The 12,500-nt window shown below is 35.2% G+C and overlaps 1 pseudogene; it reads left to right on the top strand.

The window, feature by feature from the left end:
• Positions 1-12,500, top strand: part of LOC137625695 (neurotrophin 1-like) — a 31,665-nt pseudogene that overhangs the window by 13,301 nt on the left and 5,864 nt on the right.

Raw genomic sequence — 12,500 nt, 5'->3', positions numbered from 1 at the left:
TTTTTTTACAAAAAGGCGTGTTGACATATTTCCTTAATTGAATAAATTAAATATATATAAGATAAAGATCTAGAATTGAAATCCAGAAATTAAATCATTTATTCCATACATAAAGATCTCTACATAGCAGTTTACTTATTCTTTTATAAAAAAAAGCATGGTGACATATTTTATTTATCAAACAAATTAAATATATATAAAATAAAGATCTAGAGTTGAAATCCGGAAAATAACTTATCTATTCAATATATAAAGATCTCTCTATAAGCAACAAGAAAAAAATTAACATCAAAAAAAGACTTCCTAGGAGTATTTTGAAAAAGAAAGTTGCACAAATTGCAAAAGGAACCTACAAGCGGATAAGTGCGAAGTGCCAGCTCTCTCTCTCTTTCTCTCTCTCTCTCTCTCTCTCTCTCTCTCTCTCTCTCTCTCTCTCTCTCTCTCTCTCTCTCTCTCTCTCTGTAGGAATCCTGGAATATTTTGAATCACCAAATCTAATTACAGGAAACCAAAGTTAAGGATTTATATAATTTTTTTTTTTAATGAGGCATTTGCACAGACTCGCAGCGGTGCCCTTTTAGCTCGGAAAAGTTTCCTGGTATCTGATTGGCTAGAATTATCTCGTCTAACCAAACAGCGATCAGAAAGCTTTTCCGAGCTAGAAGGGCACCCCTCCGAGTCAGTGTAAATCTGCCTCACGAAAAAGAATTGACTATAGCATAAAATATTGCATACGTCGGACTTTCTGATCTACAAAACCTGAATGGCTTCAAAATGAAATGAATAATATAACAATAATCATAATGGATTGAAGATTCCAGGAATCCAAATCCAGCTCAGAAGCTGATTCCAGGAATCCGAATCCAGCTCAGAAGCCGATTCCAGGAGAGAAGAATAAAAGTTGACACTAATGGAATATGATGTTTCTGGAATGAGGGAGTCTCTTGAGAGATGAGGTCAACTGGGGTCAAATATTCCGGTTTTGATGAATATGATGATGATGATACTTCAAAATCTTTATATATATATATATATATATATATATATATATATATATATATACACACACATATATATATATATATATATATATAAATACATATATATACATATATATATATATATATATATATATATATATATATATATATATTTTATTCTTAAAATATTTTATTTGTATTTTTCAATTTTTTCCTTTTTTTCTTTCCTCACTGAGCTATTTTCCCTGTTGGGGCCCCTGGGCTTATAGCATCCTGCTTTTCCAACTAGGGTTGTAGCTTAGCAAGTAATAATAATAATAATAATAATAATAATAATAATAAAGGCCCTTTTAAAGATACCCAAACAGATGGTGATGCCCAATCTCAGTTGTTTACACAAGTGGTTGGTAGTCTTTGCGCAGACCCAAACTGAACAAACGTGAGCAAAGTGCTGTACCACTTTTACTGAGCTGATTAGTCACATATGAAAAATAATCTTTTGAAGATAGACCTTTGGCTTTTAATAACATCAAATTATATTTGATCTAGAAAATATATTGTGAATTATATATATATAATTATATACATTTATATTATGAATATATTGAGAAAAATATATTGTGAATTATATATATATATATATATATATATATATATATATATATATATATATATATATACATACATATATATATATATATATATATAAACATATATATATAATTATATGCATATATATTGTGAAAATATATTGTGAATTATATATATATGTATATATATATATACATATATATAAACATACATATAATTATATGCATATATATTGTGAATATATTGTGAATTATATATATAATTATATGCATATAACTATACACATATATATTGTAAATCAAAACAAACATCACAAAATCAATATTACTTGTTTTTACAGCATCATTAATCGAATTTTGAAATCCTGATATGAAGTCTCCAACCAATATATACTTTAGGGATATATTGACATTTGATTTTCCATGAAAAAAAAAAAAACAATGAAATATCCTTTCCTCTTAGTTAGCTGTTTCCAATAATAGATGAATCTTCTGTGACAATGAAAGAGTAAAAAGAAAATAATATATTAGAAAAGTCAAAACGTTTTTATTTCATTAATTAATGCATGACTATAGTAATATCAATGGAAGAAAGAAAATATATTGAATTGTCAAAATGTTTTTTTTTTAAATATGATTTTTAATAGCGAACGACTCTTTCACAACAATGGCACAGAATATACTTAATTCAATTTTATATTTCATATTTATGGAAGTAAAAGTTATGGTACGCCATCTGGGGACGGATACAAATCTTATTTTCAAACTAGCTGTTGTTGTTGTTGTTGTTGTTTATTTAGTTCCTTATTTCCTTTCATCACTGTCCTACTTTTCCCTGTTGGAGCCCTTGGGCTTATAGCATCTTGCTTTTCCAACTAGGGTTGTAGTTTAGCTGATAATAATAATAATAATAATAATAATAATATTAATAATAATAATTATAATAATCATCATCATAAAAATAGTAAATATAATAATAATAATAATAATAATAATAATAATAATAATAAGTATAATGATAATAAATATTAATAATTATAATGATAATAATTAAAATAATAATAACAACAACAACAACAACAACAATAATAATAACAAAAACAATAATAATAAAAATAATAAATATAATAATGATAATAATAATAATCATAATATTAATAATAGTAATAATAATAATAATAATAATATTGTTGTTGTTATGTACAAAAATTATCAATAGATCGTAAATAAAAAACGAGATAACATCTATGATATTATTTTTTTTTTCGAAAAAAATCATATTTTCAATTTATCATTATTCGCAGACCAATGTGTCTGTCAATCAAACTCTTCTTACCGTTCTCCATATTTGGCCCTTAAGCTTTAACAATTCTTTTGTAAAATTATGGAAAAAAAAACTATGGTTTATTTACCTTAATAATATCGTATTGACAGTGTACCAACCGTGTATCACACGATCGTACATAGTAACGACATTTCATTTTGTGTATATATTATACTTGTATCTTCGCTCTCCCCTCGCACTAAAAAGAAATTGAAATACCATGTCTGTTTTTCTAACCGTTAACTGTTAACCGATGCGGTGTCGGTTTGAACAGGAAATTTCCTGTTGCATTGAGTTTTTGTATATAAAGGAGAGTGTTCTGTCATAAAGTTACTCAGTTGCTTTCATCCTGTCTTTGAGTCACAACATTCTCTCGGTTCGTCACAACAGAAACTGATTACCTTCTATATCTTCTACATTACAAAATGTTATTATCATAATGTTTTTATCACTATTTCAATTTCAAAATAAAATCTTATTCCTTCTGTCTACTGTTTTTAATGTTAAGCATATTGATTTTGATTTTGATTTTTGGATAAGATATTCTCTTGTGGCTTCTGTCATTCAATTTTCTGAAATATTTTCTAATGCATTCTAATTGTTTATTGAGATCATTTTAATTTTGTTTATATACATACACTGTTTGTGTATAATTTACAATCTTGCATTCTTCTGTTCATATATGAATACTCACAGACATATACTGTATACTACACACATATATAATATATATATATATATATATATATATATATATATATATATATATATATATACATAATCTGTATTGAATGAAAAATCATCTAATTCACACTGAAATTCCAAACCATCATATCTAAAACCACCTAAAACACTATCACCACCAGCACCACAGCTATCACCATCAAATCCAGGCCGTCAACACCACCAGCACACACACCTCCACCAATATCACCAACACGGCTTAAAAGCACCACTAGATCACCACTTCACTATCACCACCACAGACTAAAAAATACACAACTCTATGCAATTCTTCTTGTAAATATTTGTAATTAATAATCCTGTGGTTCCTTTTCCCCAATTGCCAAAAACAGACCGAGCAGCTCTCCTGAGGTCCTCCAAGATTTTCCCCTTCGGGGCTGAACACATATTTGGATGTAAGTATCAAGTATATTAGACAAGTTTAACTTCTTGAGTAGGAGAGTAGAATAGAGTATATTCCAAAGGTCTCACGAGCTTTGCATCACCCACTAAAGTCAATTCTATTTAGTGAGGCAGATTTGCACCGATTCGCAGGGGTGCCCTTTTTAGCTCGGAAAAGTTTCCTGGTCGCTGATTGGTTGCGCAAGATCATTCTAACCAATCAGATAGTAGGGAACTTTTCCGAGCTAATAGGGCACAACTGCGAGTCGGTGCAAAACCTCATTAAAAAAAATTCACTATAGTTGACTAATTTTTTCGACTTCCAAATCCTGTCTTGTTGACGAGACTTTCCATGCTTTCAATATAAAGAAAGTTGTCTTTGAGCAAAGACAAGTGGATATCTTAATCACTTTGATAAGACAATCTATTCAAGACAGACTTTTCATGCTTTCAATAATAAGAAAGTTGTCTTTGAGCAAAGACAAGTTGTTTTCACAATAACATTGATAAGAAAATCTATTCAAGACAAACTTTTCATGCTTTCAGTAAAAAGAAAGTTGTCTTTGAGCCAAGACAAGTGGATATCCTAATCAATTTGATAAGAAAATGTATTCAAGACAGACTTTTCATATTTTCAAGAATAAGAAAGTTGTCTTTGGGCAAAGACAAGTTTATTTCATAATCACGTTGATAAGAAAATCTATTTAAAGACAAAATGGGGATTCAAGACAAAATGGAACCTACATTCCTTTTCCAACTGTTTTTTTCATAAGGATATGATGAAATGATTAATTACCTTAATGTGAAAACAGGTCATTTGATATCGTCTTCAAGCAAACAGAGGTTCTTTTCAGTTATGTCTATGCACACACAAAAAAAAAAAAAAAAAAAAAAAAAAAAAACATAGTTAAATATTTTTGTCATTCAACTAATACATGGAAGTAGAGTTCATTTGATATTTAAGCAAATATAGGCAAATTTTAATGATCTTTATGCAAACATAGGTAAATTTTAATGATCTTTATGCAAACATAGGTAAATTCTAATGATCTTTATGCAAACATAGCTAATTTTAACGATCTTTATGCAAACATAGGTAAATTTTAATGATCATTATGCAAATGTAGGTAAATTATAATGATCTTCATGCAAACATAGCTAATTTTAACGATCTTTATGCAAACATAGGTAAATTTTAATGATCATTATGCAAATGTAGGTAAATTATAATGATCTTCATGCAAACATAGCTAATTTTAATGATCTTTATGCAAACATAGTTAAATTTTAATGATCTTTATGCAAACATAGTTAAATGTTAATGATCATTATGCAAACATAGGTAAATGTTAATGATCTTTATGCAAATGTAGGTAAATTTTAATGATCATTATGCAAACATTGTTAAATATTAATGATCTTTATGCAAACATGGTTAAATGTTAATGATCTTTATGCAAACATAGTTAAATGTTAATGATCTTTATGCAAACATAGGTAAATTCTAATGATCTTTATGCAAACACAATTAAATGTTAATGATCTTTGTGCAAACATAGTTAAATGTTAATGATCTTTATGCAAATGTAGGTAAATTATAATGATCTTTATGCAAACATAAATGTTAATGATCTTTGTGCAAACATAGTTAAATGTTAATGATCTTTATGCAAATGTAGGTAAATTATAATGATTTTTATGCAAACATAGCTAATTCTAATGATCTTTGTGCAAACATAGTTAAATGTTAATAGAGTACAATTTTTTCATGAAGTACCAATTCGATGAAAATTTAGATAAAAAGGTAAAATATTGGGATAGTCTATTTACCCACTTATGGTCAATTACTTATTTAGGATTTCTTTCAGCACTAGGATTGTCTGCATCAGGACCTTTGGGAGTGTCTCTAGGACTGTCCCCAGTTCTTCCTCTGCAGCCACCTGCAGGTAAGGTTCCTGTGTGAAGATAGGCTTAAATATAATCGGTGAAAGTAAGTGCATGTGTGTGTAATCAACTCAGCATGTGATGAAGGCTAAGCTTAAGTAATAACCCTTAAATTGGAATGCACTTATAAAGGTAAGGTAAAGTGTTTAAAAGGTTAAATGGGCACTCATGAATGGCAGAGACAAAGGACAGTGACATTGCCCTAGCAAGCAGGACAATGGCCTAGAGACCCTATAGACTGACCCTATATGATCAGCGCCCAAGTCCCTCTCCACCCAAGATAGGACAGGCAAGGGACAGTGACGTTGCCCTAGCAAGCAGGACAATGCCCTAGAGACTGACCCTATATGATCAGCGCCCAAGTCCCTCTCCACCCAAGATAGGACAGGCAAGGGACAGTGACATTGCCCTAGCAAGCAGGACAATGCCCTAGAGACTGACCCTATATGATCAGCGCCCAAGTCCCTCTCCACCCAAGATAGGACAGGCAAGGGACAGTGACATTGCCCTAGCAAGCAGGACAATGCCCTAGAGACTGACCCTATATGATCAGCGCCCAAGTCCCTCTCCACCCAAGATAGGACAGGCAAGGGACAGTGACATTGCCCTAGCAAGCAGGACAATGCCCTAGAGACTGACCCTATATGATCAGCGCCCAAGTCCCTCTCCACCCAAGATAGGACAGGCAAGGGACAGTGACATTGCCCTAGCAAGCAGGACAATGCCCTAGAGACTGACCCTATATGATCAGCGCCCAAGTCCCTCTCCACCCAAGATAGGACAGGCAAGGGACAGTGACGTTGCCCTAGCAAGCAGGACAATGCCCTAGAGACTGACCATATATGATCAGCGCCCAAGTCCCTCTCCACCCAAGATAGGACAGGCAAGGGACAGTGACATTGCCCTAGCAAGCAGGACAATGCCCTAGAGACTGACCATATATGATCAGCGCCCAAGTCCCTCTCCACCCAAGATAGGACAGGCAAGGGACAGTGACATTGCCCTAGCAAGCAGGACAATGCCCTAGAGACTGACCATATATGATCAGCGCCCAAGTCCCTCTCCACCCAAGATAGGACAGGCAAGGGACAGTGACATTGCCCTAGCAAGCAGGACAATGCCCTAGAGACTGACCATATATGATCAGCGCCCAAGTCCCTCTCCACCCAGATAGGACAGGCAAGGGACAGTGACATTGCCCTAGCAAGCAGGACAATGCCCTAGAGACTGACCCTATATGATCAGCGCCCAAGTCCCTCTCCACCCAAGATAGGACAGGCAAGGGACAGTGACGTTGCCCTAGCAAGCAGGACAATGCCTAGAGACTGACCCTATATGATCAGCGCCCAAGTCCCTCTCCACCCAAGATAGGACAGGCAAGGGACAGTGACGTTGCCCTAGCAAGCAGGACAATGCCCTAGAGACTGACCATATATGATCAGCGCCCAAGTCCCTCTCCACCCAAGATAGGACAGGCAAGGGACAGTGACATTGCCCTAGCAAGCAGGACAATGCCCTAGAGACTGACCATATATGATCAGCGCCCAAGTCCCTCTCCACACAAGCTAGGACCAGGGAGGGCCAGATAATGGCTGCTGATGACTCAGCAGATAGATCTATAGGCTCTCCCAAACCTCTCATATCCTTAGCTCACAAGGATGGTAAGGTTGCAGACACTAAAGGAGCTAACGAATCTGAGCGGGACTCCAACCCCCATCTGGCGATCACCAGGAAAGAGACGTACCAATCAGACCACAACAACCCTGATTTCAGTTCTAGCTTTATCAGAATAGATGCTAAATCCCCCATTATGGTGCCAACCACAGCAGTGGCCTCCCCAGTAAACGGCTTAAACTCACGGTCCCGGGCTGGGATCGATCTGCTGGCATGCGAATGCTAGGCGAACACGTTGCTACTGTACTAGCCAGGACGCTAGTAATAAACCTAAATGAGAATGAAAAATAAAGGTAAGTGGCATGCATTTATAAGATCAAAGGCACATTCGCAAATCCTTCCAAGGGTGCACGCTTAAATCACCTCCAGTAAGCATGCGCAAATAAGCTTGAGTGCCTATGTGCAAATACGCCGGAGTACGTGTACAAATAAGCTTACGTGCAAATACGCCGGAGTACGGGTACAAATAAGCTTACGTGCAAATACGCCGGAGTACGTGTACAAATAAGCTTACGTGCAAATACGCCGGAGTACGGGTACAAATAAGCTTACGTGCAAATACGCCGGAGTACGTGTACAAATAAGCTTACGTGCAAATACGCCGGAGTACGTGTACAAATAAGCTTACGTGCAAATACGCCGGAGTACGTGTACAAATAAGCTTACGTGCAAATACACCGGAGTACGGGTACAAATAAGCTTACGTGCAAATACGCCGGAGTACGTGTACAAATAAGCTTACGTGCAAATACGCCGGAGTACGTGTACAAATAAGCTTACGTGCAAATACACCGGAGTACGGGTACAAATAAGCTTACGTGCAAATACGCCGGAGTACGTGTACAAATAAGCTTACGTGCAAATACGCCGGAGTACGTGTACAAATAAGCTTACGTGCAAATACGCCGGAGTACGTGTACAAATAAGCTTACGTGCAAATACGCCGGAGTACGTGTACAAATAAGCTGAGGGCAAATGTACAAACAAGACAAGTGCGTATAAATAAGATATAAATAAGACTAATTGCATATACGCATACAGGCTTAAGACTTCTTCTCTTCTTTCCATCCTTTATCCTTACATTAAGGGGTCGGTTGCCTGGTACGTCCTCTCCAATGGCTTCTATCAAGGGCTTAAGCTGAAGTTCATATGGGTAAATAATTCTCAGTATGCACGCATAATAAGCCTAACTAAGCATATGCGAATAACAAGCCACATTGTCTTGAATAAAAGTTTTTATTTTTTATTTTTTTAACAAGCCACATTGTCTTGAATAAAAGTTTTTTTTTTTTTTTTTTTTTTTAACCTCAGAGGCTCAGAGCAGTCTAAAAGTGTTAATTAATTTTCCAAAAAAACGAAATGGTATCACTGCATTTGATTCTCTGGGAACATTTTTTTTTTTTTTTTTTTTTTAACCTCAGAGGCTCAGAGCAGTCTAAAGTGTTAATTAATTTTCCAAAAAAACGAAATGGTATCACTGCATTTGATTCTCTGGGAACAATTTTTTTTTTTTTTTTTTTTTAACCTCAGAGGCTCAGAGAAGAGTCTAAAGTGTTGATTAATTTTTCCAAAACGAAATGGTAACACTGGATTTGATTCTCTGGAAACAATATACCAGATTAATATAGACTTTTTTTTTCTTTAAATAGAAGACAAACCTTTGGATGAATTTGAAATTCAGTTGGTCATTTCAAATAGCTGTTTTAAAAACGGGAGTTTATAAACATTACGGAAATTTATCTTTTTTTTTTTTAAATAACAGAAAATCTTTAGGATGAATTTGAAATTCAGTTGGTCATTTCAAATAAGTGTATTTAAAACTGGAGTTAATAAATATAGGACAGTTTTTCTTTAAATAACAGAAAAGCCTTATATGACTTTGAAATTATATTGGTCATAAAAAACTGAAGTTTAAAATTTAAGGGACCTTTCTTTTTAAATATCAGAAAAAAAAACTTGGATGAATTTGAAATTCAATTGGTCATAAAACAAGAGTTTATAAAAATAGAGCAATTTTATATATTTTTTTCTTTTTTAAATAACAGAAAAGCCTTAGGATGAATTTAAAATTCAATCGGTCATTTAAAATAGCTCTATTAAAAACTGGAGTTTAAAAGTATAGGGCAAAGGTCATGTCCTTGCACCAGTGAATTATCCAACGTGACCTTTGACACGACAATGGTCATTACATTCTCAGGAATCAGTATTCCCCCAGAAACCAATTTTATCAACACAACAATGTCTTCTTCGTTTACATAACGCAGATGGGAATTCTTAGCTGAAAAGAGCGAAGAAAAACTCACTTGGGTTCCATTCAATAAAAAAAAAAAAAAAAAAAAAAAAAAAAGTCTCCTTCAGTTTCGTCTTCCAAATTTCAAACTCCTCGTCACAATGGAAAAATGAGAGAGAGAGAGAGAGAGAGAGAGAGAGAGAGAGAGAGAGATTGCTTAATAATCTAATAGAAATATATACTTGGAGAAAAATTTATGGTTAGCCAACTGTGGAGAGAGAGAGAGAGAGAGAGAGAGAGAGAGAGAAATTGCTTAATAATCTAATAGAAATATATACTTGGAGAAAAATTTATGGTTTACCAACTGTGGAGAGAGAGAGAGAGAGAGAGAGGAGAGAGGAGAGATTGGTTAATAATCAAATAGAGATTTATACTTGAAGAAAAATTTATAGTTCGCCAACTGTGTGAAAAGAGAGAGAGAGAGAGAGAGAGAGAGAGAGAGAGAGATTGCTTAATAATCTAATAAAAATATATACTTGAAGAAAATTTATAGTTTGCCAACTGTATGAAATGAGAGAGAGAGAGAGAGAGAGAGAGAGAGAGAGAGAGAGGATTGCTTAATAATCTAATAGAAATATACACTTGGAGAAAAATCTATGGTTAGCCAACTGTGTGGAGAGAGAGAGAGAGAGAGAGAGGAGAGAGAGAGATTAGATAGTAATCAAATAGAAATATATACTTGGAGAAAAAATTTATGGTTAGCCAACTGTGGAGAGAGAGAGAGAGAGAGAGAGAGAGAGAGAGATTGCTTAATAATCTAATAGAAATATATACTTGGAGAAAAATTTATAGGTTCCCAACTGTGTGAAGAGAGAGAGAGAGAGAGAGAGAGAGAGAGAGAGAGAGAGATTGGTTAATAATCTAATAGAAATATATAATTGGAGAAAAATTTAGTTTCCCAACTGTGAGAAGAGAGAGAGAGGAGAGAGAGAGAGAGAGAGAGAGAGAGAGAGAGATTGGTAAATAATCAAATATAAATTTATACTTGGAGAAAAATTTATAATTTTCCAACTGTGAGAAGAGAGAGAGAGAGAGAGAGAGAGAGAGAGAGAGATTACTTAATAATCTAATAGAAATATATACTTGATGAAATATTTATGGTTAGCCAACTGGAGAGAGAGAGAGAGAGAGAGAGAGAGAGAGAGAGATTGCTTGAAAATCTAATAGAAATTTATGGTTAGCCAACTGTGGAGAGAGAGAGAGAGAGAGAGAGAGAGAGAGAGAGAGAGATTGCTTAATAATCTAATAGAAATATATACTTGAAGAAAAATTTATAGTTTGCCAACTGTGTAAAGTGAGAGAGAGAGAGAGAGAGAGAGAGAGAGAGAGAGAGAGATAATTTTTTTCTATCCTCTGTAATAGTGACATCAATGTTTTATTTACCCTTCCTTTCACTTCAAGGAGCTCGAAACCTCACCCCCCCCAACCCCTACCCTTCCTCACCTCCTTTGTTGGTGGCGCTACTCTCCCCCTTGCTCTTGGGGGTGGGGGGTGTGGGGAGGGGGTACCGTACTCGAAAGCTGTTCCTTTTCACTTAAGAGTAAGATGGAGTGAGATGACATTACTCATGCATGAGGTTCTTCAAGGAGGATTTCATTGACACAACGGGAGATGTTTAAAGATCGTTTTCCTCCTCCTCCTTCTCCTCCTCCTCTTCTTCTTCTTTTCTTCTTCTTCTTCTTCTGCATAAGGTTCTTCACGGATCGGTAACGTCTCTGCCTCGTGTTTCCCAGTCGGGGGTTCGAGTCCCGCTCAAACTCGTTAGTGCCATTATTGTCTGCAACCTTACCATCCTTGTGAGCTAAGGTTGGGGGGTTTGGTGGAGCCTATAGGTCTATCTGCTGAGTCATCAGCAGCCACTGCCTAGCCCTCCCTGGTTCTAGCTTGGGTGGAGAGGAGGCTTGGCCGCTGATCATATAATATATGGTCAGTCTCTAAGGCATTGTTCTGATTGCTAGGGCAATGTCACTGTCCCTTGCCTCTGCCATTCATGAGCGACCTTTAAACCTTTAAACGGGAAATGTTTAAAGATCCTCCTCCTCCTCCTCCTCCCCCTCCTCTTCTTCTTCTTCTTCTTCTTCTCCTCCCTCTCCTCCTTTTCTTCTTCTTCTCCTCCTCCTTTTCTTCTTCTTCTTCTCTTCCTCCTCCTTTTCTTCTTCTTCTTCTTCTCCTCATTTTCTTCTTCTTCTCCTCCTTTTCTTCTTCTTCTTCTTCTTCTTCTTCTTCTCCTCTTCCTCCTCCTTTTCTTCTTCTTCTTCTTCTTCTTCTCCTCCTTCTTTTCTTCTTCTTCTTCTTCTTCTTCCCATCCTCCTCCCTCTCCTCCTCCTCCTCCTCCTCCTTTTCTTCTTCTTCTTCTTCTTCTTCCCATGAGAACGTCGAATCATCCCTCTTTGTTAAAGATTCGGTACTTGGGCTTCAGCTCATCTCGTATTGTCCCTCGGGAGCTTTGCATTTTCCAGTAATTTGTCAAATGTCTAAAATATTCAACTTATTAAAATAATAAAGTCACTAATAAAAAAAAAATAAAAAAATTCTATCACGTGATGTCTTGTATGGGATAGTATATGTCAAAG

This window comes from Palaemon carinicauda, chromosome 32, assembly GCF_036898095.1.
Source record: "Palaemon carinicauda isolate YSFRI2023 chromosome 32, ASM3689809v2, whole genome shotgun sequence".
NCBI lineage: Eukaryota > Metazoa > Arthropoda > Malacostraca > Decapoda > Palaemonidae > Palaemon > Palaemon carinicauda.
Note: the sequence above shows the minus strand (reverse complement) of the source record. Positions and strands in the feature narration are given on the sequence as shown.